Raw genomic sequence first — 11668 nt, 5'->3', positions numbered from 1 at the left:
GTTTGGCGAAGCAGCATCTCCAGTCAGCACCAAACGGTCTGGTAGGTCGAGTATAATCTGGTAATCGGAGATTTCCTACGCGACGCAGATACGGAAGTTTTACACATACCTTACATTTGGTCCTCAATACGCTGAAATTCTTTGATTTAATCCTTCAATTGGCCACTTTATCAGTCTCTTCATAATTAATTTATAACTATCGATTGACCAAAATTCCATGATACTTTTTATCATTTTTAAGTAAAAAAAAACTTTTTAAGAATTTTTCAAATAACCGGCTGTTTCTTAAAGCCAACATTTTTATTGTTTCAATTCGAAAATCTTATTTTTGTTGTAAAATACCCATTTTTAAAGAATATAGTTTTCTAAAGACCGTAACTGGAATTTGTAAAAAGCATCTAATAGCATACATTTGTACAATTTCAAAACAGTGTAGTGTTTGAAAATCGGGTCAGTATTTTTATTTTATATCCAAAACACTAAAACAGTAATCTGGGTCTATATGACCTAAGCCGGCAAATAGTCTTTCTTCTTTAGAAATTGGAGAGCTTCTCATTTTAAGAAAAGTTAAAAAAATATAATGAATCTTGTTCCTGGACCGTTCCTGATATATCACAAAGAGAAGGTACAGCTTATTATGATTCGACTTTAAAGTTTTAGACAAGCTATTAAAACTCTATTTATCTAGTATTTATAATCCATGATATAAAAAGAAATATGACCAAAAATATTCAATAGAGCTTTGATCTTTCGATTTTGTTTGATTTTTTCTAAAGGTTAGGTTAGAGTTCCTTGAATAAATTATTAAGTGTCCTTGAAAATTAAAAAAATTACTTTTTTTTCGCTCCACGAAAATTTTTCTAATACATTTGCGAGATCAAGTATCTTTCTTTTGATTTGTAGATTTCAGTTAGTAACTTGTTTGCTATTAAATACCCCTGAATGTATGCAGCAACTGCATGATTTTTCTTATATCAAACATATAAGTATTAAACATACTAGTTTTAGAAGTCATTGAATTTGAAAAGTGTTGCATGATCCCTCCTGTGGTGAACCTTCCATTTCTTGCTTTCTTAATTTTCACAGTCTTTTAAGTTTTTAAATTCCACTTTCCTAAAATACCACTCCGAACTTATTCCGTTAAAAGTAGCCAAAAGAATGACCGTCCTTTTTCAGTTCGACTAGCTTTCCACTCACACTTGCAGTTTTTCATCTTTTTACCCAACATTTTTACACACGCAAACAATCACACAACGTATTATCAAATCACATCCCACTGCTAAAGCGCAAGCAGTGCTGCCAAGTTTTTCTTTTAATATTCTATTATTAATATTATTTTCATTTTTAATTATACATGTAGATTTATGTAAGAAGTTCAACTTCTTAGATTTTTGTTTATTTTCTGTTATTTATTATCATGTCTACCTTTATCTACCACATTCGCTTCCTTCTCTACTCTCAGTAAACATGGTTTCCATAGTTTTTTTTAAAATAATTTTTATTTTAGTATTTGGTTGATGAATCAATTTGTTTTAATAAATAAATCCATGCACTTGAACATTGCAATGATATCAATCCCTTATTTCAAATAATCTATGCTCACGAGTGATTAAAGAACCTGATTCTTTTACGTTGATGTGCTTTTATATCACATCTACAATCTGCTCAAAAGTTGAAGCTTGAAAGCAATTATTTTCTTACGCTTTGACTATCAATGCAACCGCAAATATGCCATTTCATTCATTCCTTTTTTCTTTAAATTATTTTTCAGACAAAGTCTAATTGATTTGTTATGAACTCTTACTTAATTTTTTTCATACTGGAACTTTAATTTTTGTTCCATTTTACAAATCCTCAAAGAAATAAGGATGACGAGGTCAACCGGTTAAATTACCATTTTTATTATTTGGCACAATTTTGATCTAAAGGCAAATTATCCTCTTTAATTAGTAGCGAATGTAGACATTTTCTTTTGTGATCGGCGTTACGAAGAGCGAGTTGAATTAGATATTTTTAATTTGTTAAACATTGCAAAAGTTTAAATGAATTTTCAATACATTGGACAATGACTCTATCCTTCCGAATTATTTGAATTAAATAAAAAAATTTTTATGTGTGTCAAGATTGCTATCCCCACCCGAAAGCGATTTTAGACATTCATAATTCTTATTGAACTATTAAGTTAAGTATCTGAATTTAGAATTTAATACACATGACTTAAAGATCCGATTTTGTAACCTAATGTGAAATAGCATTAAATCTATTTATTTTCGAATTGAACTCCTGAATTGTTCTTCTTATTATCATTTGACATATTTCACGTGGATATTTATTTATAACAATTAATATCCTATTTGTGTGGCGCACGAATGGATGTATGCGTATATCATACATTCCCTCTGTGTGAGTCGTGAATGGGTTAAACGCATACCGCGTCATCCCACATAAGCGTGCGGGGAGTCAGTCAGTCAGCCGGTGAGCAAACGAGCAAGCCGAGTAGTGCGTACAGTTTCCGCTGCAGTTAGTGATCCGGTGGCCCCCCTGGTGCTACTACCGAGCTTCGGAGCTCCGGACAGGTCTGCACATTTGGCGACCGTGGCAGGTAATTTCTCTTCATCATTATAAAACGAGAAATTACTTTAAAAAAATTCGAACGAAAAAGTAAACAAATGTGGTCACCGGTTCACGCTCAATTTAGTTTAGTCAATCTTGCTTGAAAATCAAACAGTTTATTAATTACCCATCGAAAATAAACTGTGGCAAAATGAGTAATTCGAATACTCATTAGGTATCTGTAAAGTTGTTGAAACAAAAAAAAGCACCGCTGTTAGTTAACTTTCGGAGGCTACCTAGATTGAAGTGAAAAGGAAAGAAAACGTGCCATATTTACATATTGTTTAAAGAGTTTTTTGACATGTGCGGATTATGAAACAATGCCGAAACTGGAATTGATGAATCCAATTTCATTGAGAAGACAACATTAAATAAAAATAACATTTTAAGCGAGTCGTGAGGAAAGCTTGATAATGTTCACAATTTCAAGCGGGTTGAGAGGACAGCTTGAAATTGGAAGGCGAGTTGAGAGGACAGCCTGAACGTATCGATAAAAAAAATCAAGCGAGTTGAGAGGACAGCTTGAATTTAGAAGGCGAGTTGAGAGGACAGCCTATGCTTGCGAGTTGAGAGGACCGCAAAGTAAGAACAGCGTGTTGAGAGGACAGCTGTATCGAAATATAAAGGCGAGTTGAGAGGACAGCCTATGCTTGCGAGTTGAGAGGACTGCAAAGTAAGAACAGCGTGTTGAGAGGACAGCTGTATGCAAATTTTAAGGCGAGTTGAGAGGACCGCAAAGTAAGAACAGCGTGTTGAGAGGACAGCTGTAATGAAATTTACAGGCGAGTTGAGAGGACAGCCTGAACGTATCGATAAAAATTTAAGCGAGTTGAGAGGACAGCTTGAAATTAGAAGGCGAGTTGAGAGGATATCCTATGCTTGCGAGTTTAGAGAACCACAAAGTAGAACAGCGTGTTGAAAGGACAGCTGTATTGAAATAATGGCGAGTTGAGAGGACAGCCTATGGATAGTCAGTTTTAAGGACCGCGAAATAAAAACAGCGTGTTTAAAAAACAGTTGTATTTTATTACAAGACGAGTTAATTGGACAACCTATGAATTGTCAGTTGGAAGGATCGAAAAATAAAAATAGTATTGAGAGGACAGCTGTATTGGAAAAAGGCGAGCTGAGACAGCAGCCGATGCACGCGTTTTAGGGTAATCGGACGATGAGGAGAATGGAAGATGATAGAGTTGTGAGACGGTTGGAAGATAAGAAACTAGAAAGATGAAAGAAGGAGAAGATGTTTTGATAGAAAGATAGCAATTTGAAAACAATTTATGGAAGAAATTGTGTGGGAGCTATGAGTAAAAGAGATTATTGAAAGATAAGAAGTAGATATGATGAGAAATTAAGTTGATTAGAAGATTAAAAGGTCCAGAAAATAAATGGTGAATACCAGAACGCAACAAGTTTCGAAAATGAAATAATTACTAGAAGAATAAGTTGAACAATGAGATAGTAAAATCAATGAAGAGGACAGTAAAACATAAAAGTCAAAACAAGTAGAACATTATAAGATAGAAAGATAACAAAATGAAAAAAAAATAAGGTAAGTTTAAGGTAAGTTGATGAGAATGGGCAAAAATTTAAGTTGAGGAAGGGACGAGAAGAAGCTGAGAGTAAAAATAGGAGATAAGATGACTTGCAAATTGAACGATTGTGTTGCAAAGATTATCCCTTCAAGCAAAATAAATTGCTACACTGCACACACAACTTCAACATTTTCGTATCAAATGAAGCTTTGGAGAAATATTTGTTGCAGTCATCAATAAGTTCTGTTCAGTGAATGAAGAGAGCATAGGCGATTCTCAGTTAAACTACTTGACACGCAGCGTCAACCAGTTGTTAATGGCAGAATTAATCAGGCTTCAAATAGTCGGTGGAAAAGAGAAATAGTGATAATTCAGTAGAGTTAATATGGTTTAACGATTTTTTTTTTTCGAACAAAACTTGTAAGAACAGTTTTTCTTCTGAGAAGAAGGGAGATGTGTGGCGCACGAATGGATGTATGCGTATATCATACATTCCCTCTGTGTGAGTCGTGAATGGGTTAAACGCATACCGCGTCATCCCACATAAGCGTGCGGGGAGTCAGTCAGTCAGTCGGTGAGCAAACGAGCAAGCCGAGTAGTGCGTACAGTTTCCGCTGCAGTTAGTGATCCGGTGGCCCCCCTGGTACTACTACCGAGCTTCGGAGCTCCGGACAGGTCTGCACACTATTTAAATGCATTTATTAAGCACCGATAATAACGATATTTAAGCCCATCAAACATAACATAACATAAAATGGAAGATTCCATTTTTTTAACTCTCACTTATGGGTATATAAAAATAACTTATTTTACTAGATCAAAAATTTGTTTAACTTTCTAAAAAATGTGAATCTACTTATTTTCATCATGAATCTATTAGAGTTTTAACATTCAACGAATTCTAAATTATAAAATATGCTTCCAGTTACTATACTGAAAATCAGCAGAAAATATGGTTTGATATTTATTTTATTTATACATTTATGCTTTATGTGTAATACGAAAGTTTTGGTATATATATTCGATTCAATTACTTTTTAGGGTTATTTTTCTCTTATTGTTCTTTACATTTTCCTCCGCCTCTATACCACAATATTTTCAAAAATTATTCATATATGTCGCTGCTAAATAACATTATTAATCAATTGTGTTTCCCTTTTATTTATTTATTTATATATTTTTAAAATTATCTACTGACTGAATATAACTTCAATTTAGTTTTTAATTCAAAACTGATTCGGTATTATGCTTATATTTAGAATGTGTAACCGTCAGTTTTGTTATACAGAAATTTTATTTTGGTCGAATATTTTCATTTTGATATTTTTGCTTGAACTCAATGTCCTAAACGACAATCAGATTGTGCAGTTTCGAAATCGGTATCGAATTTCGGATACGGCGAATGCGTCAACATTAATTTTTTAATATTGCTGATCCACTCTTTTTTTCTATTTCTGCGATAGCTGATTTGGGCTCCCGTAGGGTACCACTGTAAAAAAATTACAGTATTCAAGAAAAAAATGAGCATTGTTCTACATAAGGATTATTTATCGACTGAAATTAAATCGGATGAACAAGCGGAAAACATTGAAAGATGATTTAATAAAAAGTTGTCAAACAAACATGTATACCAAATATTATTATCGGATTATCTATTGTTTATAAAACAAAAAAATGTGTTTGCCTTGAGATTGGTCAATCAGCAATCAAAATCACGGAAAAATGAATAATAAAAAAAACCTGTTTGCTATGGGGTCAATTAGCGGACAAATTCACAAAAAAAATGAAAACCGGTAGTTGTTTAAATAAGTTTAGAGTTCGACGACACGGTAGCGATCATTCATTGAATGTTGGATTTCGTGCTATGTTTTGTAGTCGGAGTTATCCGTTTAAAGTTTAACTGAAAAGCGGTGTAGAAAACCGTCAGATTTTATACTGATTTGACAGATCGCACAAATTTCGCAGTTATGAGTGCGCAGTCCAATTTTTTGCGATGCGAATGGTATTATTTCCTATAATAGATTATTCACGCACACAACTTCTTTTTTTAACTTCTCATATACGATATGTTACATTTTAACGACAACATAATTGAATTCGACCAGCATATAAAGTATCAAAGACGCATTTATCGCATCAAAAATCTTCGTCATGCCAAATTCGTTAATTCTCAGGCTATGGAAAAATGTGTTTTCAATAATGTAGATTGTTTTTTTGTTTTGTCTGGAATTTTAACGCCCGCAATCTCAATGAATACTAAGAATAATAATATTTCATTCCGATGACTTCATGTTTTGTCCTCTCTTGCAAAATAATGATTTGAAGATTGATTCAAGAATTTACTTCTTAACTTTTCAATGAAATTACTGAGTAAGAGTGAATGTTTTAACTGTGTTTACTGCTCCGGCTAGCCTACCGCACGGAAGCCTACCGTCGCGCGATTAGAAATTTTCCCAGTAACCGCAATACCTATGTTTACGCATGTAGCAGTTAACACATTTTTGAGTACCTATTTTCAATTCATTAATGATTTTTTTTGTTTTGCTCGTCTTTCTGTCATCCCGAGCAGACTTTGATGCCCGAAACTATAGCAAACTGAGACCATAACGAGCTGTCAATAGCAAACTGAGGGCAACATTTGCTGTTAACTTTTCTACAATAGCAAAATAAGGCATCATTGAGGCGTCAATAATGTGTATGTGAAAGCATGCAGAAACCAAAATAAGCTGTCAACAGCTAGCTGCTAGAATAATTTTATGTAGAATTTTACCAATAGCAAAACTAGGTGGCAACTGGTTTTGGTTTTCGAGTACAAATTTGAGACCCCAATGATAGCATCATTTGATGTCAAATTTCCCAATAGCAAAATTTTAAACTCGGTGTTTTAATCAAATTATATAAAAAATATTGTCACCATAGATTTTCATGTGTCACAAAACACTACATACATACTGAGTTACATTTTTCAACTGATTTTGGCTGCGGCCCGTCAGGTCCCATACAATTGAACTGAACTACTGAAAATCAGCAGAAAATATGGTTTGATATTTATTTTATTTATACATTTATGCTTTATGTGTAATACGAAAGTTTTGGTATATATATTCGATTCAATTACTTTTTAGGGTTATTTTTCTCTTATTGTTCTTTACATTTTCCTCCGCCTCTATACCACAATATTTTCAAAAATTATTCATATATGTCGCTGCTAAATAACATTATTAATCAATTGTGTTTCCCTTTTATTTATTTATTTATATATTTTTAAAATTATCTACTGACTGAATATAACTTCAATTTAGTTTTTAATTCAAAACTGATTCGGTATTATGCTTATATTTAGAATGTGTAACCGTCAGTTTTGTTATACAGAAATTTTATTTTGGTCGAATATTTTCATTTTGATATTTTTGCTTGAACTCAATGTCCTAAACGACAATCAGATTGTGCAGTTTCGAAATCGGTATCGAATTTCGGATACGGCGAATGCGTCAACATTAATTTTTTAATATTGCTGATCCACTCTTTTTTTCTATTTCTGCGATAGCTGATTTGGGCTCCCGTAGGGTACCACTGTAAAAAAATTACAGTATTCAAGAAAAAAATGAGCATTGTTCTACATAAGGATTATTTATCGACTGAAATTAAATCGGATGAACAAGCGGAAAACATTGAAAGATGATTTAATAAAAAGTTGTCAAACAAACATGTATACCAAATATTATTATCGGATTATCTATTGTTTATAAAACAAAAAAATGTGTTTGCCTTGAGATTGGTCAATCAGCAATCAAAATCACGGAAAAATGAATAATAAAAAAAACCTGTTTGCTATGGGGTCAATTAGCGGACAAATTCACAAAAAAAATGAAAACCGGTAGTTGTTTAAATAAGTTTAGAGTTCGACGACACGGTAGCGATCATTCATTGAATGTTGGATTTCGTGCTATGTTTTGTAGTCGGAGTTATCCGTTTAAAGTTTAACTGAAAAGCGGTGTAGAAAACCGTCAGATTTTATACTGATTTGACAGATCGCACAAATTTCGCAGTTATGAGTGCGCAGTCCAATTTTTTGCGATGCGAATGGTATTATTTCCTATAATAGATTATTCACGCACACAACTTCTTTTTTTAACTTCTCATATACGATATGTTACATTTTAACGACAACATAATTGAATTCGACCAGCATATAAAGTATCAAAGACGCATTTATCGCATCAAAAATCTTCGTCATGCCAAATTCGTTAATTCTCAGGCTATGGAAAAATGTGTTTTCAATAATGTAGATTGTTTTTTTGTTTTGTCTGGAATTTTAACGCCCGCAATCTCAATGAATACTAAGAATAATAATATTTCATTCCGATGACTTCATGTTTTGTCCTCTCTTGCAAAATAATGATTTGAAGATTGATTCAAGAATTTACTTCTTAACTTTTCAATGAAATTACTGAGTAAGAGTGAATGTTTTAACTGTGTTTACTGCTCCGGCTAGCCTACCGCACGGAAGCCTACCGTCGCGCGATTAGAAATTTTCCCAGTAACCGCAATACCTATGTTTACGCATGTAGCAGTTAACACATTTTTGAGTACCTATTTTCAATTCATTAATGATTTTTTTTGTTTTGCTCGTCTTTCTGTCATCCCGAGCAGACTTTGATGCCCGAAACTATAGCAAACTGAGACCATAACGAGCTGTCAATAGCAAACTGAGGGCAACATTTGCTGTTAACTTTTCTACAATAGCAAAATAAGGCATCATTGAGGCGTCAATAATGTGTATGTGAAAGCATGCAGAAACCAAAATAAGCTGTCAACAGCTAGCTGCTAGAATAATTTTATGTAGAATTTTACCATTAGCAAAACTAGGTGGCAACTGGTTTTGGTTTTCGAGTACAAATTTGAGACCCCAATGATAGCATCATTTGATGTCAAATTTCCCAATAGCAAAATTTTAAACTCGGTGTTTTAATCAAATTATATAAAAAATATTGTCACCATAGATTTTCATGTGTCACAAAACACTACATACATACTGAGTTACATTTTTCAACTGATTTTGGCTGCGGCCCGTCAGGTCCCATACAATTTTTATGCGGCCCGCATACCTCAACGAGTTTGACATGCCTGATATATATGGTTATGTGACATCTATGGGACATATATTGCTGTTCACTGAACCATTTGCGGATGCTTACACCAGAGGTGCCAGGTAGTTTTGTCAAAAATCAGGACAACGCGAAGAGAAAAATCAGGATTCTCCAGGACACCTCTTGATTTTCGTTAATAATATGCAGCTCTTCTTATATTGCATAGATAAATGCCAAATTAGGTGCATCATTTAAATATCATCTGAACCGAAGATTGCCATCGGTTAAATGGGTTCAACTATTTTTTTTGTCAATTCTTTATTTGAAACGGCTCATACCTTTAGGTACCTTTAGGCTCGTTTTGTATGATTACAATTATGTGCTTATATCTAGTTCACTTTTTGAAGAAAAAAAAAGATAGATAGGGAAATATGAAAATAAAAAGTATTATAGACGAAGATCAAAAGCTTTTAGGAAAAGATATATTTCGAACATATAATCCAAGTCCATCACAGAACACATCCCTTACTGAAACGTCGGGTGGTTTTCCTCGGGCCGGAAGGGAATCTATGAAGTTCGATCTGGCGAAAAGGTGGTCCTCACACGACCGAACAATATGCTCGATGTAATGGTAATGGATTCAACTATTTAAATACAGATTTGTTCAATTTTCTCATAGTTTTATTACAAGTTCGACTACAATTGAGATGTTTTTTTTTTGAAAATCAGGATATTTTGAGGACCATGGTATCGATTTTTCATAAGGGCGTATTCGCCAAATGTAAACAAATCGAGTCATCGAGTCAGGGTTAAAAAAATAACGTTTGAAGACCTACATTTTGAACTTACTCATTTGTCAGATGGATGGTTTGAGTTCGAGATATTGAGAACATAAAATAATATTTTTGCTGGGCGTTTATGAATCTTTCAAACTTCAAACGCGGTTTTTCCAAACAGCGTTGTTGGCGCATTCGCCCTTTACTAAAATCGATACCGCAATTTGAGAGTTTTTGAAAAATCAGAACGGTCTCTCAAAAATCAGGACAAATCCTGAAAAATCAGAACACCTGGCACCCTTGGAGCTCACCACAACAAAATTCACAAAATACAGACGGATGTAAACAACTTGGTAGTTTCAATTTTTTCTTGCTCGTTCTTAACGTTGAAACAGGTTGTAACCAGTGAATGTTCGCGATTCGCATAATGTTGCCCGGGCAGATTAACAGTAAGTACGAGAATTCGATTACTTTTGCGACCAAACATTGACATGTTGATTTATTGCAGCAATTGTAATGGATTATTACTTCGCCAGCTGGAGCGGAACTCGCGACGACACAGACTCTGAAGTGTCCGGAAAGTTGGAGGAAGATAATAACCCCATTGCACTAGGATCGTCCTGCTGGAATCGCACATTAACGGTTGCAGGCCCTTACCATAAACTGATGCAGTAGCTTTTTGAAAAATACTTCATACCGCCGAACCCCTGCGGGAAACTCTTGCTGTGGGCTGTATGCCTGAACGGAGCTAGAAGTTTCACAACTGTCGGCGATGACGCGCAGTGTGATGAATTAAAAAAACTTGATAAGCGTAGAATCCGGAACCTGCGTAACAACTTTCAAAGCTAGTGAAGGTGGCGTTCCCAACTCATGGGATGGAAGGTAACTAAAAAAGACCCCTGTTTATCATTTACATTTTTATATGTTCTATAGAATTCTCGTCTGTGGCGAAGAAGCAGCTGTACATCCTACGGATTCTTAGCATGACTTTATTAGTGCCACTACGCATGAGGACTCGTAAGTTTCCGCCAATGCTTAAGTACCTGCCGAACCAGGCCCTACCTTCACGGAGACGAGAATAGAAGTGGAAGCAATACTTCCGAACAGTATTGTTTCACTGTTTCGTTGGTCATCTTGCTGACCAATACGTAGGTAATTGAGCGATGGGAGAACGTGCTGTTATTATTATGATAAGCGACCAATCCACCGGAACATGGACATGGGATTACAGGTAGTTGTATAAAATCTATTCATAGATCGTTCTCTTTATTACATAAAAACATCATTTTTGCAGCCAATCTCTTACATAACGGTGATGAAAATTTATCCGAAACGGATAAGTAGCGAATTTCAATTTGTCTAATTTATCGACCGGAATGAATCCATCGAAAAACGCCACGAGGATTGAAGACGGTTTACACTCAAATGCAAAGCTGCATGAGTGCAAGATTAGAAAAAGGTGAGCTATCGTTATCTTTATGAATATGTCCATGATGTATTTATTTTCAGTCAATTTTTGGATGATAAGTTTAGTTGAGTCTTTTCTTTTGTACGTATTTAAAAATTTAAAAATTTTGTAAGTCATCAAATCATTCAATTAAGAAAAAATTCAAGTGCTTTTACAAAGACTGTGCATTACTCTGGGCGAGAAATT

This window comes from Uranotaenia lowii, chromosome 3, assembly GCF_029784155.1.
Source record: "Uranotaenia lowii strain MFRU-FL chromosome 3, ASM2978415v1, whole genome shotgun sequence".
NCBI classification, from domain to species: domain Eukaryota; kingdom Metazoa; phylum Arthropoda; class Insecta; order Diptera; family Culicidae; genus Uranotaenia; species Uranotaenia lowii.
This window is presented reverse-complemented; position numbering follows the sequence as displayed.